Genomic DNA, 17,510 nt, shown 5'->3' with positions numbered 1-17,510 from the left:
CATCTTTCGGCGTTAATCAGGTGTCGCATCCCTGCCCCCCTAATCTCTTTTGTAATATCACACACACACACACACACACGCACACACACACACACACGCACACACCAGTTGCCACCCTTCATTGTGCGTCATTATGCAAACAGGACTGGAACAGTCTAGAAAGCTCTTGTGTCTTATATAAATTCAAAGTGGAGCACATACGCTGACGCCTACAGGTGTGTCGTACGTCCACACAAATACACACACTCACACACACACACGCACGCACGCACGCACGCACACACACACACTTACACTGCACACACTCGAGCAGTATTATCATCCGCCCTCCTGACATGACACAAAATGTCTTTTAAAAGATGGCCGGCATGCGTCATCAGCCTATGTTTGTATTTTTTTTCCACCATCTCCACAAGCTTGTAACTTTTCTTTCCTTTTGATCCTGGACTGTATCATATTGACAGATTCTAAAAATATATTTTGTATGTGGCCCTTTTGGATCAGTATAGCATGGCCACACTATTTTTTCAATGCCAAGGTGGCTTCGGTCTAGGGATGCAGCTGCAATTAGAATTGGCTCTATCTAATGGTCACGAAAGAAATTATGAATCGGGGGCACCTTATTCCACTCGAAATGAAAGACGTTTCAAAGTCCTCGTCTAGTCGGAACACAACTCTTTTGTCTCGCTGTCTTCGTACTGCCGTACTAATCATCCATCTGGGAGGTTCAGACGTGTGATCAGCTGCTCTCTGTTCGTTTAACTTCTTCAAGGTCACAAAGATAGAAAGCCACAGAAAAACTTTGCCAGCCCTACAAGCTTTCTCAATGTTTTATGTTGTAATTGGCTTTTGTGCATCTGCAGAAGTGTGCAATGGAAAAAGTTTTTTCTTCGAGGACAGGGACTTTGGCGCCATTCACACGAGGGAGATGGCCACCAGGTCTCAGCACACACAGATGATATTTTTTCCTTTTTTTTATTTAATCCCACTTCTTATCAGCAAAGTTGGATTTTGGAGTCAAGTTTCCAATTCGGTTGCTTTCCCGAGGTTCAGCTCACATTTAAGTCATTGCTCATTTGCTGACAGAAAGACCAAGTGCTTGTAGAATTCAAAGAAACCGCAAGCATCAGTCTTGCAGTATCATCTTGTTCCCTTAGGGGGTGCCATTGAACCTCAACCTGGACTCCGAAAGTCATTATGATGCATTATTTACCAGACGTCAGTGAAGAGGTGTGTGTGTGTGTGTGTCTGATTTGATCACATCAGAAAAATTGACGTCATGCAATTCGGAGTTCAGATTGCACATTTGTAAGCTTTATATTATTTATATTATTCTGCCATGTGCTTGTCTTCAGTCACTCAGAAGTGACCGATTGAATCTTTATCGAAGCAAACGATTGCTGACTTTGGGTCATTTTAAGTGGATGCAACGTGTGACGCTTGCATGAGTGGATTCAGCACCTCGCGAGCTGATTGGTTGACTTGAAAAGGAGCGCTGACAAATTTGCATTTATTCTTCATATTCAACTTGAAAATGTTTCCCATGCATCCATCCGTGAAGATTTTTCTTGCTTTTTGCACTGCTGCCTTTTTTTTTCTTTGCGTTCCCACTCATCCACAGAAGTTTCTGCTTCTTTCTGGTTCCCTTTTTGGGAAGAACACCCCCCCGTTCCCCTTGCGCCATCTTGCACTGTCAGTGTCAGAGCAAGACGCATCCGTCTCAGAGCCTCATTTGCGCTCTCCATCTGCCGACGCCTCGACTCGCGCTCGGGGCTCAGACGCACACTCACCTCAATTAAAGCATACATGTTTGATGTGTCTTTGCGGCTGCTTGACCTGAAAAGATGCTCGGCGTCAAGAGCACACGTATTTATTCTGTGCATTGGCTCGCAAGAGTGCAATCGTGGGTGATTGTGGCTTTGAACAGATTGAAAATCCCTGACCTTTGTCTCCTTAATGCTGCAAAACTACTTGAGCATTTTTCATTGACTTAAATGGATCAATAGGCGGCTAAGTGCTACTTTTGTCTAAACGGAGTTCCTCAACTCGCTTCAACATACGGTATTTTTTTGGCGCCAATATGAATTGCTTTGGCCTGAGCAGAGCAAAGGCTCTTAAACAAAAGTGCGTGTCAATTTGAAAAAAGCTGGATCCCCTGGCATGTATTTGCATTCCGGGGATCAAATGGTTTGTGTGCCATAACGTGACGAGCTCAAATGGCTTTTGTGGCCCTTTTCGGGATTTACTGCATCAAAAAGAGCTTTTCTTCCCCGTTGGACTGATGATCTCTTGTTAACTGGGAGAGTAGGTGTGTCTCGCATGTGCGTGCCCGAGTGTGCGTGTAGTGACTTAGTGTGCCACTTGGCTCTGGCAAGCGAGTTCATTCTCCTTCTGCCAATGTAGTTAAATCGTTTGTTGCTGTGAGGGCAAAATCGTTATTGTGCTCGAAGACTCCAATGCTCTGTGTGGTCAGCTGCGTGCGAGGAGAGACAGAGAGAGAGAGAGAGAGAGAGAGAGAGAGAGAGAGAGAGAGAGAGAGAGAGATTATGCGCAGTTGTATCGTGCTTATTGCTTTGGAGGACATGCTCACTTTGATCCGCGCTTACCTCAGCATCACATAAAACATGCCGTTGATGGCACGATCCAAATTAGCATCTGCCGCCATGGGCTGCAAGCACACTCGTACCGCATTAAGACGCCGATTGCATCAGCGATCAATGGCGCTTGAAGGCAGGCGGAGCCCCCGAAAGCAAAAGATTACAAAACGTGACGACTCGACAATGAAGGCCGCTCGCTCTGTTGCATGTCGTTTGAATCAACAGGATTTTTTTGGTCAGTAGGAAGAAGCTTCACGCAGAACGACTGGCTGAATGTAGGAGCAGCCGTGCTGATTTGGTGACGTTGAGATGAATTTGTTTGACGGACTTGCATCAGTCTGGTGGTGCAAGATCGTGCAAGGCTTCACTCTGGTTTGGATTTGGTGGAACAAAATGCTTGAAATATACGGGGAAGAGAAATTGCAATTGAAGTCCATTTTGGGGAACTTGCAACTGTCTCGCCCCCCCAAACTGAGTGTGTCAGGAGCAAAGATGTTTTCTTTTAAGAGCGAACCTCAGACCATCTTCCAAGTTTTGTTAACATCCTCTTCCTGAAGGCCATTGTTAGAGTGGTGCTCACTCTAACTTATTTGCAAGAACCACACGGGAGACAGTTTGCCTTTTGAACACTTACAAATGGAGAGGTCGTTCGTCACTGTGCATACAGAGATGTTCGAACGAAGTCTGCCTTTGGTCTCTTCCAAGAGCATATTTATTGAGAACAAGGAGGGTGGGGGTGACATTGGACATGTTTGGTGGTCACCTCAGCAACTGGTTAATCAGTGCGGAGGGTCCCAGCTCATTGTTTTACAAGGTCCTGGAAAATAGAAACTAGTGGAGCATTTTAGATGACTAACTAAGCAAGAATGTTTCCACACCATTTGGAAAGTTTCAACAACTGAATGGTTAAACTTTACAGAGTCAAGGAAAGGTAAAAATTAATAATTCTAGTCTACATTCCAACATAATCATACGATCAAGATAATTTGTCAATTCTAACAGCTATCTTCAAGTTACTCGATATATATATGAAAATCCCATGTGGTGTTCAACAAGGGTCTATCCCGAGACTATTTCTATTTTATATCAACTTGCTGCCTCTTGCTCAGATTATGCCGCACCATTCCATTCCCATCTAGTTCGCGGGGAATTGCGCAATCCTGGTAAAGCTCTCAGGTGCTGCTAAGCGTCTGGACAAGCCACTCTTTAGCATCCCGACAGTTTCTGTTTATACGAGATTACTCACTAGGACAGTCACTTCTGGTTTCGGCTTGACCCCGGTGGCGCTTTGATTGTGACCTTTCCTGTGTTCCAAACAGACAATAGCGTGTGTCATCAACGTGGTCGTTTAGCGCCTACTCACACCGGCTTGTGGATGAGCGACAAGAGGGATGAGAGTGACTACTGTTTAGCTCGGAGTGGAACTAAATGAATTTTGCACCATCTTTTTTAATCCGGTCAGTGTCGAGACCCAGCAACAAACGAGATGAAATCTATCTTCTAATCTTTATTTTCATCACTATTTTATCTGGGATCCAGTTGGAAACCAATTACATCCAGGCAATGTGGCTTCAACTTTGACCTTGAAGGAAATCTCAAAGAGTCTCCTCTCTCGTTTTCCAATCTCACAGGGTTGCCCGAGAACCACGAGTGACTCAGATTTGTCGAAAGATTTCCTTTCGATCCTGGAGCTTTGAGGCTGAGTCACAACATGACCAGGAGGCTTATTTCAATCTTTGCTCACTCTCCACTTCAACTCCAAAGTCTTTGGCACACAATAGAGTTGCTAGCAAAGCTTTTTGAATTTCGACAGAGTGAGAATGTCAACGTTTAGCACGAGTGGCTATTGAGCACTTGGATGGAAGCCACCGTTTATAGGATTATACTGTGCTCGACACCATCAACACTACGACTCGTCTTGTTTGCGCCGTGGGCCATTTGGAAAAAAAAAAGACAGCGACTTTTTTGTGAAAGTCCACCTCGTCGTCAACTTCTGGCCTCGGGCGACTTTGTCACCAAAAGTCTAAATTGAACGCAGGTCCACGCCATCTCTTTCTTTGTTCTAATAATAGTACTTAATGATCTGTTTGAGATCATTCCTGATTGATGTGCCCATTGGGAACGTATGCCTGCGGAAATGTAAACAGGAGTGTGTCAGCATGCGTTCCCCCTCCACCGCACCCCCGAATCTAATTTTAGAATCGCGACGCATGAGTCGTCAATCACAACCGACATTTTTTTTTTTTTTTTCAGCAACTTGTCTGGCATATTTTACCTTGCACTGGAAAGGGGAGGAATGGGAGGTGGATTGAAGGAAACACAACTAATCCTGGATTTGGGGCAACTGGACTGTCGCGGTTGTCGGAGATGTTTGGCCTCTCGTCGGACTTCATCAGCTCATCTGTTGGCTCGTTTGAAGCGGCAGCTGGGATTGAGTGGAAACGCTCTAATGTGGTTCAGGTGCTATTTGGCAGCCAGAACCTTTTGTGTGAACCACTCCCACTCTAACCAACTGTTGAACGAGGTTCCACAGGGTTCCGTTTTAGGGTCCCTGCTGTTTTCATTGTATTTGCTGCCCCTCGGCTCTATTTCAAACCATGGTAATGTACTTTATTTTGGAGACAACCAGTCCTCCCTCAGGTGTCTTCAGTAGGTCCAAACCGCGTCTTCCGTTGGTCCAAAATGCTGCCGCTCGCCTCTTACCTGGAGCTCATAGGAGGCAGCACATAATTTTAGCCTTCTTTAACTTAACTCTTTTACAATTTGTCGGAAGATTGTTTTGTCTTTAAGTGGTCTCGCCCCACATTGCCTTTCTGAGCTCTGCTACCTCTAAGAACCTGTGTGGCGCCGTAACCATGCTGTCATAGATCACATAGATCTTTTTTTTTAAACGAGCATAACACTGCCGTTGCTACTCGGAAGATTTAACGGGAAGTTCAAAAAGAGATAGATGTTATTAGAGAAAAATGTCTCGTCACCCGCTTAATTCGTCATCTGAATGACATTTCCTCTTCATAATAATAAATCAAGATTTACATTGCTCCATTTCAAGGATGCTTGAGTACCGCAAGTCGTTCAGATGCATCAGTTTGAGCCATTGGAGCTGCAGGATTTTTCCTTTCAAAAACGAAACGTAAATGGGCAAGACTTGTCAAGTCATGCGCTTCAAATCAAAATCAGGTGGAATCTTTCATAAATTCTCAAACAGCAAGTTCCAAGAAGTCTGAGTGGAGTCAAATCACAAGACTGCATGGAGGAAATGTCCCAAAATTACACATTTTGTTCTTCTCCTGTCTTTTCCTGAATGAATTGGATAAAAAATAAAAAAAATAAAATAAAAAAGTGAAGCGTACCCATATGAAGCGTGCTCTGTTTTACCGATGGGATTGTTCATGCAACCATTATGGGATTAAGGGAAGCTCTGATTTTTATTCCTCCAATAATCCTGCTTTTACGTGCACGCGAGAGAATTTCAATGCTAGTTGCCTAAATGCGAGTTAGCCAGTAAATCTTAGGTTTTAATTAAACATCGGCAAGCACCATCAATGTTTTCCGGGAAAAGCAAAGACGATTGAGGGTCGAGGCAGGAGTCACACTAACGCATCCCATCAATAGAGACCCCCGGGTTGCGTCACAGTCGACATCTTGTTAAATCCCCTTTAACGTGTTGGCAGAAGGTATTATCGCCGTAATCATGGTGCGAAGAAGCCCCGAGCACTGGTCTCTGGATTCCTTTCTACTAATTCTGTTTGTTCCGCACATTGCATATTGTATTCCATCTGCTCCTCTGATTAAGATTTAAAGTGTGTGTGTGTGTGTGTGTGGGGGGGGGGGGGGGGGGGGGATCAGGATTCAATTTCCTTCTTGTGGAGTAATGCAAACACATAGTACAACTCATGACCCACTAATGCTGTATTACAGGAGTTTCGAGGGGCTTGACGCAGATGAGCACACTGAATGATCATTTAGGTCGCTTTTCGAATTTAAAAATGGTTGTTGAATAGTGTAAGGTGTAATGAATGTGTCGAACAGGGGCGTCTGCCCAGAAGTTGAGCAGAGTCAATTTCTGTACTGCGTGAGTGAGCGTGCGTTGCCTGTTCAGCGTGTTTTGCCCGTCCTTGGAGTGGCTGTATGTAATTTTTTTTCAAAAAAGAACGTTTTGACAAGTGCTGTGAGGAAAGGTGTTTTCGTCACGCAGTGCAGCCTGCTCCCCCTGCCGCGCGCGCGGTGGTGAGATCAGATCTGCCTACTGCTTTTGATTTCTTCTCTCCTTGCGTCCTTACCGCAGGGACGCGCGCGACAGGAGCTTTTAGCACACGCACACGCTGGCTTTCTTGCAACGTGACGGCGAGAGGTAGCTGCTTTCCTTCTTTTCATGCTTTTTTAACTTTCAACGAGGCGTATCTTGACGCCTTTGCATGAGCAAATGAGCGGCATCCCTAGTGGACTGGACACGCGAGAGGGTCTTTTGTCACCGCCCCCTCCCTCCTTTCTATTTTTTTTTTTTTTTTTTTAAAGTCAGCCTCGCTGCAGGACTGCTTTGCGCACAGGCAGCTGAGTCCGGAGACGGAACCGAACCAAGAGCACTACGAGGCGGGCACCTTGCCCTGCCTTCGCCCTCTGTTGGGAAGTGACAAGTTCTCTCAAGTGCGCCCAGACAAGCTGCTGTTCCTCAAAGCCACGACGTGGAGCGATCGGAGGAGGACGAAGACGAGCTGGCAGGTGAGACGCGACTCTCCCCATTCAGCTCGGATTCATCCCATCTCTCTTCCTCTCTGCTTCTCTCTCTCTCTCCGCTTCTCTCTCTCCCTCTCTGCTTCTCTCGCTCTCTTTCTCGCTCTCTCGCACTCTATTTTTTCTCTCGCCATCTCGGTCTCGCTCTCAGTCTTGGATGCATTTGGAAGCAGATTTTGGGTGACACAACAAACAAATGCGTGCAGCTTTTCCGGGTCCTGGGGGAGCAGGGGGAGCTGGAGGGCGTGGCCGTCCCTGCCGCTCTCTAAGCATGAATGGGCGGGACTGTAGCGCGCAAATGTCTGCAGCAAAAGTGCCAGTCGAATAACGCCAAGAGGCTTCGTGACACCTGTCGTCGAGATGCTCAACTGAGCGACGCTCTTACTGCTACTCAGGTGTCCCAAATAAAGAGGCAACGCAGCCGCACGTGTTGGTGCGAACCGCATGTGCAATGCTGGTGTTCCTAATATAGTGGCCGCGATGTGTCGATATTTCAGGCTCTGACGTCAGTCATCTGGCGGTTCTCCAGGAAGCCAATGAGAAGCGGCGAGATTTAAAGGCTCCTTCGGGTACGTCCTCGGAATTGAAATTGTTCCTCAAGTCTCATTTGAATGCACGCCAGAGCCTCGCTTGTTGCCTTTGTCTCGCTCTTCACTTGCCACTTGGACACCGCGTAAAGAAACGTTGGGGAGGATTGTGTCCCCCCTACGACCCCCAACAGTTGGCGCTTCGTATTTCTCAGGCTCATCTCCACTGGGCTTGATTGTGTGACCTTCTCTCTGTCACATATGCTTTTCTTTCGTCCGCCTGTGTGTGTGTGTTGCGACAGACCTCATCAATCACAAACATTTGATTGTTCCGATATTTTTTTTCTGAAAGGCGGAACACTGGATGATGCCATTTAATGGCTTGACCACAACGAATGTTGTACTCGTGACGCTGAGCCAGAAACACCAGCCAGCTTTGCATCACGCCGTCGCTTTCGAGTTGTCACTATGTGCCGTTGAATCTTGAATTTGCTTAGCTATTCGGATTGTTCTTCTGGAACGCTCGTACCAAATGCTTCCTCTTAAGCGGCAGAGGTTCGATTAGCATCTGGGCTGACATTAAGGACATTCCAAAATCCACAAGTCGTGTAAGGTTTCGGCGTACGGCCTTCGAGGACTTTCCCCTAGAAGGAGCTTTCTTCACTTTCGGAAGACTCACTGGGATTTACAACTGGGACTTTGCTCAGGATTTTCCCAGACCAAAATGACTCCTGTGTTCCGTCATCCTTCTCCTCTCATCTTACGAATGAGCCTTTAGCTGTCCTCACCCATATTCAAAGAGAGCCTTCCTTCCAAGCGCTCCGAAACAAAAGGCCAGAGGGGCCGCTCGAGCGCGCAATTGGAGTTCATATCTTCAGTTTTTCTTATTCAATGTCGAATATTGGACTTGCCATATACGTAGTAGGAGCACGAAGTAGTGCATGACTGTCTCGCATGGGGAAAAAATGGCGCTTTCTTTTTTGCTCTACCTCGTCACTCATCTAAATGCGGTGCCACACGTCGGGGTGAGAAGTCAAAGTCAGGGACGGCGTAAAATGAGATGATGTAAGAAGGAGCTCAAGTTAAAAATAGCCAAAGGACGAACGTATAGGAGCCAGGTTAAGAGTGATGGTTGTAAGAGTGGTGCTCACTCTGACTTATTTGCAAGAACCGCCCGGGAGACAGTATGCCTTTTGAACACTTGCAAATGGAGAGGTCGTTCGTCGCTGTTCGATGTTCGAACCAAGTCTGACTTTGGATTCTTGCAAGAGAGTATTTATTGAGAGAAAGCAGGGTGGAGGTGAGAGTGGACAGGGTGGGGGTCAACCCCTGGCCTCTGGTCAAATCATAGCAGGGGGTATTTTACAATGTTGTGTAAACAGAACAACTTAGATTGCTTCCTCTGCAGCTGGTCAATCAGTTCAAAGGATCTTAGCACTTTGTTAAGACAGGACAAGTTTGGTTAATTATTACAGGTTACATTCCAACATAAGCATAGGATCAACCCTAACAATGATTGCTGAAGCGGGCAGAGAGTCTACATATCATTGACATCAAATGCTAAAAGCAGATTTGCACGTTAGCCTTCCTTTGCATTGACCATATTTGGTTAGACGTGCAGAAGGCGGGATTCATGTCTAATCGAGAGAAAACATCCGACAGGTGGATTTGTGTCTGGGACTGTTTTCCGTTCCGCCAAAAGTTCGCTGGCAACACCACGGCTCCTTTTGCCCACGTGCTTAGCATAATTGCTACCCCCACCCCCGTGGGTCCCGTGGGGTCGAACTTTTTCACGCGTGTCAACCGCCAACGCAGCACCGATGCTCCCTTTGATCATTTGCCAGATTAGTCGACATGTTCTCGGCCGGTTTCACTGACATGATGTGACGGGTAAAAAGGAAAGGAAGAGTGTTTGAAAGATGAGCCATGATGAAATTGGGCAATTGTGTAAGAAAGTCAGCTGCTGGTTTGTTTTGTTTTTTTCCTTTCCCCACATGGACACGATCGGTCTATATGAATACTTGAGTTGTTGCTTCGGTGGATCCATCCGGCGCTTCCTCCTCGTTGGTGTGACCAAGCTGCCTTGCCATTTCTTTCTTCCCATCACATTGGCGAGATTGCCTGGTGGAAACCCCCCGACCCCCCCCCCCGCCCCCCCTCCCGCTTGCCTCCCACCATCTTATTTCCCGCTCTGCTGCTCGATATTCTTCTCGCCTCTGAACCAGTCGGGCGCCTTCCCTCTCTGGGCGCTCACAGCGACTGCCGCCTTTCTCCTCTCTTCTGAAGGCCTCGGGGATTCGTCTGTTCCGCCCTCGCCGCCTGACAGATTGACACCAGGATGAGCAGTTGAGTTGGCGTGCGTGCCGCCGAGTACTCGCCGTTCACTCACTGGCTCACTCTTGCGTTTGTCACTTTCCTTTCTTTTCCCGCACTTTTGCAGTGGAATGAGGCAGACTTTCAGTTAGGCCAATTTCAGGGAGTCCTTGCGACTAAATTATTGACCACCTTGGCTCTCAAGTTTGACAAAGAAGGAATTGTGAGCTGCTCGGCTGAGGCTTCTGGTTTTCAAACGTGTACTTGGCTCTGGTCTTGCTTTTTGCACGCTTAGTAGATGTGAGACATTTTACTGGCTGCCCTTATGGTTTGGATACTACCTGATTGATTTACATGGTTAAAAAAAAATATATATATATAAAATGAAATGCACCCTCATCAACAAAATGTATTGAAATGTTGTTACTCTATGCAGCACTTTTGCTGACATTTTTTTTTTTTTTTATTGATTTGTGTCAACCTCCTGTGTGCTACAATCCAGGTGATGTCCTATTTAATACGGTGAAAAGGAAAATCAAATTTTATTCTATGCCATCTATGCTGTTTTTGGTGGGCGGGAGTAAAACTGTTATTAAATTTGAAACAAATTAAAATCAAAAATGAGTGATATTAATAATGTTGGTTAGCACAACAAAGCAAGCAAAGTAAAGTTGTTTTGAAAGTTGTTTTCTCTCTCTCTCTCTCTCTCTCTCTCGCTCTGTGTGTGTGTGTGTGCGTGTGTGTGTGTGTGCGTGTGTGTGCGTGTGTGTGTGTGTGTGTGTGTGACAAATGGGGAAAAATATGTGGGAAAAACAATTTTCACTAGCGTCACATTAGCTAACTGCCCAAATTTGATCAAAGTTTGATGGCTCAAAAGTTTGATTTTGACAGTGAGCTATATTCCTCGTGATGTTCTATCGAGTGCTGTGAAAAAGGCTCCATTGAAACTAAAATGATGGGTTGATGTTTGGAGCGTTTTGCTCAGTTTTTGCTCTGCAGTTTGTTGTCCCGCAACAAGCACAAAAGTTTCTGGTGACTTGATTCATTGCTGCTAGCGTTTAAGGGAAGCCGGAAGGGGAAAAAAATAAATCGTGTTCCTACTACCGCCTGCTATCTGTCAGATGGAGTTTGATGGCTTACTATGTTTTACTGTAATTACCATCAATTCTGGGATTTGCGATGGCCGTCGTCTGTATTTATCGGTCGTGCAGCAAATTGTCCTCCTTTGTTCCCCTTCAGGCACGCGTAGCATTTGCACACGAGCGTTCCAGAAGAAGGGAACTTTGGAATGAAAAAGGTTTACTGTGGTTTCATTTTTTTGTGTGCGTTGGAACAAATCAATGGATGGAGCAAAAATAAAGAAAGCAAAGCAATAAATGCCAAAGCCAAAGGCAAAAATCCCCACAAGTGGATGTTGATATATACGAAATTGAAAGCTTGAAAAGCTTGAAAAGTCAACGCGGGTCGGGAGGTTTTTCTTCCCAGACGAGGTTTGACTTGATGGCAAACATTTGTAGCCTGTAGCGAGTGCAGGAGCCGCCTCGGGTGATTAGAAGCTACACGGCTTTTGTGGCTTCGCTGCAAACACTCGGCGTGCGGGACTTCAATGAAGATTTATTGATGTGGAATAGCCGCGCGCTCGCCTCTCTTTTCCCGCCGGCAGGCTCGCGGCGGTAAATAAACGAGGGCTCTGATTCTCGCTTGACACGATTGTTCCGAACTGTTCCTGCCGTCTGGCCCGTCGGGTGACCTTGACGCGTCCTCGTCCCTATTTTTTTGCATTCCAACCTCTCGCTTGGCTCTTGCAGGCTGCACTCGAAACACAGGGTGCCGTTTAATACACTCAAAGCAAACTCCTCAATGTGTCATAACCGTGAATAAACATCAGCGATAAACGAAGACGTGGGCTGATTGATCGTGACGGAATGTGCAATCCAAAGTGCTCACCTTGGGAGGAGGGCACGGGTGGAGCGGAGGGAGGGAAAGAGAGGCGGCGGCGGCGGCGGCGGCAGCGGCAGCGGCAGCGGCAGCGGCATCGCATTTGATGAGTGGAAAGAGATAAGCATTGGAAATAATTAGCTGACCAACCAACCCGGCTGCTTTGCCTTGAATGCGTCCGACGCGTCAATATGCAGCAAGCCCCCTCTGCCTGTTTATTGACTTGACCAGAAGAATCAACAATGACAAATGAAGGCAGGGAAACGTGTGTGTGTGTGTGTGTGTGTGTGTGTGTGTGTGTGTGCGTGTGCGTGTGCGTGTGTGTGTGTGTGTGTGTGTGTGTGTGTGTGCGCGTGTGTGTTTTGAAAATGAATTAGAGGAAGTGATGTGCCAAGGCGCCCAGGTTGACCCTTTTTTTTGGGAGTTAGCCTCACAGCTTCTCCAGCGTGCCGCTTCTAAACATGAAAAGCATGGGTAGCCCCTCTCAACAAATTTTCCGTTAAGTGGAGGTCATAGTGGCTTTTCCTTATCAGAGCTCTCCTTTGACGTCAATAAAGCCAAACTACTGCACAAATGGCTTTTTACATTTTCAGAGTTGAAACATGAATTTGGATGACAACGAGTCATCATTTCAGAACGTGACAAATCCAGGAAACAAAAGGCCTTACAACACTGCTGCAGGCTGAGATGATAAATAGTCCGGCAGCAAAAGTGGGTGGGATTATCTGTGGTTTAAATCCCACAAAATCACTACATTCTTTTATTAAGCGCTAACGTGCTGTTTACATTCAGACCTGTGCCAATGTTGGACCCACTGAAATGGCCTGCCGCACTAGCTGTTGAGACTTCTTTTCTTTACGCCTGACCTGTTTTCATCCGTCGTAGTCTGCCTTGGCGCTGCCCACAAAAAAGTACACATTTGACTCAAAATCCCATAGGGGCATTTTGAGGATATTTGCCATGTGACGGTATTCCAATTTTGCTTCAGCTCTCTTTCTCTCTCTTCCATGGGGGGAGGTCGTGTTCAAGTTACTCTGGTTCCTCTACTCCACAAGAAGGAAGCGATCGATTTCTCACGTGGGATTCTTCTGGGTTTATTCTTCAGCCTCGCCACGCTTGCCCAGTGCAGCCACGGTGTAAAGTTTTCCTCTCGTCAGGCTGACTCGTCCTTGACAGTGATGACGTTCCACTTATGTGGCCTCCAATTAGTCTGAGAGTGTCGCTCAGCGCGGGACATTGGGCGGAATTTATCTCTCGACCTGTCACAGCGTGCGACTCGCTATTGGCCGAGCGAGGAGAGGAAGGCTTAAGTGTTGCCGCTCGGCTCGTTAGTATGGACGGCGCGGCGCGCGCGCGCGCTGATGCTCTCTTCCTATTTTCAAAGACGCCGAGTCACTCGAACTGATGTGGGCCCGCCGGGCCGATTGATTAGGGACAATCTTTTGGTCTCTGAAACGGTGGGTGGCGGTCTCCTCATTGTGCATGCTGTGTGTATGTTTGTGCGCACCACACAGCGCCTGCAATGTGGAGGCCGGGACACACGCAAACTCCGACCCGGTGGCTGCCATCTTTAGCGCTGTCCGTCTGTTGGCTGAACTGCTGGCTCACTTGTTTGTTGGGATATTTTATTCAATTCAAATATATTCCCTTTTAAAGCGCTGTTCAGACAACTCGCTAAGGATGCCTCGATAGCACTTTTTTTCATACCGATACTCAGTCCTTGAATAGTTACCGATACCAAGCACTGATATCACTAGAACTTTTGATAAATGAAGTTTCCCCTCATTTTGAAAAGGACATTAATATACCAATTTACCTCAAAATTGCATGAAATTAATGTCAATTTTCATTTCGTTTAATTTCTAGTTCCTCAACATCGTAAATACAGATTTTGTGAAATAACGCCGGTATCGACAGCGATACCTGGAGCCGGCAATCGCCCACCCCTTGTATTCAGGATATTGTACATGAGTTAATGGTGGCAAACAAGAAAGACACATTTTGGTGTTTTGGGAATGCAGAAATCTACTTGCACATCTGAGGCGGCAGGCAAAATGATAACCACAGTTTTGTTTCACTTTGGCTTTCTTAATCCGAGGAGGCCGACTTTGATGATTCTCCGTCCAATAATTGTGACGGTGTAATTTTCTCATCGCCGTAATTGCTGTTTGTCTGTTTGTATTCCTTTCATCTTTCCCCGGCCTTTTTTTTTTGTTTGCGAAGAACCATTTGCCATTGTCAATAATGCAAACAAACGTTGATCACTCTCACGGCAAGATGGAACATCAGCCAGCAGAGGGTGCTATCAAGCACAAAGGGAAACCTACCAAAAAACCTACCAGCTTGGCTTATGGTCCTCAGCAGTCTCGAGTCTGTACTTTGCGTGCGTTTGAACAGTTGGCGCCGGTTGTCAGGAGTCAGACGTGTACTGATAAAGGCTGCCTGTGATCTGCTGATCTGAACGTCGTTGGAGACCGTTCCCTCAGCAGATAATTTTCAGTGAGTTTTCTGCCAGGGCAGGCCTTGAAACGAAGAACTCGTTTGATCATTTTGCTCTATGTCTTCCGTCTAGTGGTCATTGGTGGCATCACAACTCACATCAATTGATGGGAATTTATTTTCCTTTTTTCCTCAAGATTCTTTCCTTCTGCTCAAGGAGAATGAGAATCTGGCGTGTCATTCCCCAAAATACACCCCTTATTGACAGGTTGTCAAGTTCATGCCAAAGCACCAGGTGGCGCTACACCCAGCCCAGTCAGAAGCTGAAATCAAGCAGACAAAAGCTCATTGTGCGTCATTTGAGCGAGAAAGGCATTGAAAAATTCCGTTTCCAGGGCTTCCAGAGTCTTTGTCGTCTCATGCGGCAGAAGGCCCCGCAAATGTGTTGGAATCTTTTCAAGCAGCTTTGTGCTTCTTGTTGCTTGTTGACTTGTACTGCAGCAGCACTGCGGACAACCTCTCCTCACTCACTCACTCACTCACTCACTCACTCACTCACTCACTCACTCACTCACTCACTCACTCACTCACTCACTCACTCACTCACTCACTCACTCACTCACTCACTCACTCACTCACTCACTCACTCACTCACTCACTCACTCACTCACTCACTCACTCACTCTTTATTCTCACTTTTCCCTCCCATTCTGCACCTTGGCTTTTATCGGCTCACCAGTGGGGTCCGTTCGGTGTGTCCTCCTTCGCAGTCGTCTGCCTCCGAGTGTGTGCCGCCGTTGCTCGATTGCATGTGACAGACACTATCAGTGACTGCGGCCGCGCAGACGTGCACAATCGCACACAAATGCGGCACGGTGGCTTCTTTTCGTTTTCTGTTTTTCCTGCCTCTCGAGGAGGCAATTACACGGGTCATCCTGAATTTTAATGCGGAAATAATGGAGTCGGTGGGAGATAAAGACAATGAGGCGCGGGCGGGTGGAGGGCTTGGGAATGGCTGCAGCAAGCAAAGAGTGAAGAGCGCCGAATAACAATCAGCAAGCAGAGTGAGGAATAGCAATCAGACACGGAAGGCGCGTGCCAGGCCGATTGGCGTCCTGCACATAGACGAGACGCCACTTTGCACAGCTTCCCTTTACACTTGGCATTGCCGTGAGAAAAATGAGGCCAAGAATGTTGCTTGATGTCTACCGCTGCTTTACCATGGCAACAGTTCTTCTTTGGGCTCAAAAGCACATACCTTGAATCAAAAATGTCCATTGTGTCTTTTTGTCGTCGTTTACTAGCAGGATTAAACTTCCTGGTTGCTTTCAAATCAAGTCACTAACGTGGTTGGAAACGTTATTTTGCCTCAACGGTCAACACTGACTGTCCTTTTTGTAAACTAGCGTCTTTCTGTGATAATAATCTTCGTGTGCGCGTGTAAGCATTTCTGCGTCATCTGTGCTCTGCAAAGTGCCCATTATTTATTTACATTTAAATTTTGATTGTTTTATAAAAATCGATTGTAGTTTATATTTGTATCCTTCTCTTTGCACCGAATGGTCTAAACTTTACGTTTTGTTGCGGTGGCCTGCGCTACTACTGGGATCAGAGAAAAAAAAACATCTGGCGTCTTGAACGTGCTTTGTAACATGGATGTGCTCCAGCCCGAGCACTGCAGCTTTTGCTACTTGTCGCTCTGTGACGTCACGGCTGCACGCGATGACTCTCGTATTGATTCACAACACGCACACATGCAGATGAGGCAAGAGGAGGGAAAGGTCGTGTCTCTCATGCTAATTAGCCTCCTTTGGCCTCCGGGTGAGTCTGGAGGAGCTTTCCAGCCCTTCTCATGCCTCGGGTCCTCCTCTTCCGCCTATCTGCGCCTCCATCCTTCGATGTACTTATCCCCCCCCCCCCCCCACACCATGAAGGTCAAACATCCTCTTGTGCGCTTTCAGTCACTCGTTAACTGTCAAACAGAGTGGTGTGACAAGAATTAAAAAAAAAAAAAACTGGCATAGAAAACAAACATGACACTCGCAGGCATCAAATTGACTCCCAGTATATTCAGATGCGAATACACGTCATGCTAAAGGCTGTTAGCAAGCACAGGGCTCTTGATAAACGACAACAACAAACGGATTATGTTCGCCTGGGCCCATCCCGTTCGTCCTCGCTTCGATCGCTTCGAGGCTTCGTCGGTTCCATTCGGATTGATTGTCCTCTCCAGCTTGTTTGGCTTTCAAAGCTTTCACCGACGTACGCACATTTGCGTTTTGTGCTTGAGAACATTGTTGGACAAAAATCAAACACATTTTCGGGACCTTTGTATTCGCGAGTACTCGTACTCGGTCTGAGAAAAATCTGGGCGCATTATTGTCACATTAGGAACGGTTCTAATTCAATGCGTGTTACGATCTCCAATGGGCTGCCTGTTATTGGCTAGCAAAGCTGAGGCGTGCAGTTGATGTGTGTGACATTTGGCGGTGGGGCAGCGAGCCAGATGACTCTCATCATCAGTAATAGACGGCGCATAAACGCCTTTATCGCCATCAAGTTCCCATGTGACTGATGACGGAATCGCGTTGGCCGGCTGGGTCACCTTCAGCAGTTTTGGTCCGCTCTATCCGCTAACGTTTTCTTGGCTCGGGATGACAGCTGCAAAATGCGCTAAAGCTGGCATCTCGTTTACGTTTGTGCAATTGGTGTGACGGCTAGAGTGCATTTGCATCTGCCCTGCGCTCCGAGGGTGTTCATCCAGGTTTGCTCGTCGTTGCATGCAGGACAAAATTGTTTTGGGGCTGGAGGAGCACCATTGATATGCACAAAGTGGCTGTTCTCCTCCAAGTAGAAGATGGAGAGATGGATAGCATGAGTGCAAAGCTGCCCACTCAAGGGCAAAGAGCACCTTGACAGCCTTCCTGACAACAGATGTGTCCCTTGCTTTCTTTCTTTGCTC

At 46.8% G+C, this 17,510-nt stretch overlaps 1 protein-coding gene across 3 annotated transcripts in view; it reads left to right on the top strand.

The window, feature by feature from the left end:
- Nucleotides 1-6,896: 6,896 nt before the first annotated feature.
- Nucleotides 6,897-17,510, top strand: part of htr2cl1 (5-hydroxytryptamine (serotonin) receptor 2C, G protein-coupled-like 1) — an 18,006-nt gene continuing 7,392 nt past the window's right edge. The window contains exons 1-2 of one of the 3 annotated variants that reach the window (XM_088372207.1): nucleotides 7,483-7,726; nucleotides 7,829-7,900. The gene's annotated coding sequence lies outside the window, so the exon portion shown is untranslated. Of the gene's footprint in view, nucleotides 7,320-7,482; nucleotides 7,901-17,510 lie in introns of those variants that run through there. The other 2 variants (XM_088372215.1, XM_088372201.1) reach the window with 2 other exon arrangements.

Source organism: Syngnathus floridae, chromosome 1, assembly GCF_059516105.1.
Source record: "Syngnathus floridae isolate MCC-2025c chromosome 1, RoL_Sflo_1.0, whole genome shotgun sequence".
NCBI lineage: Eukaryota > Metazoa > Chordata > Actinopteri > Syngnathiformes > Syngnathidae > Syngnathus > Syngnathus floridae.
Note: the sequence above shows the minus strand (reverse complement) of the source record. Positions and strands in the feature narration are given on the sequence as shown.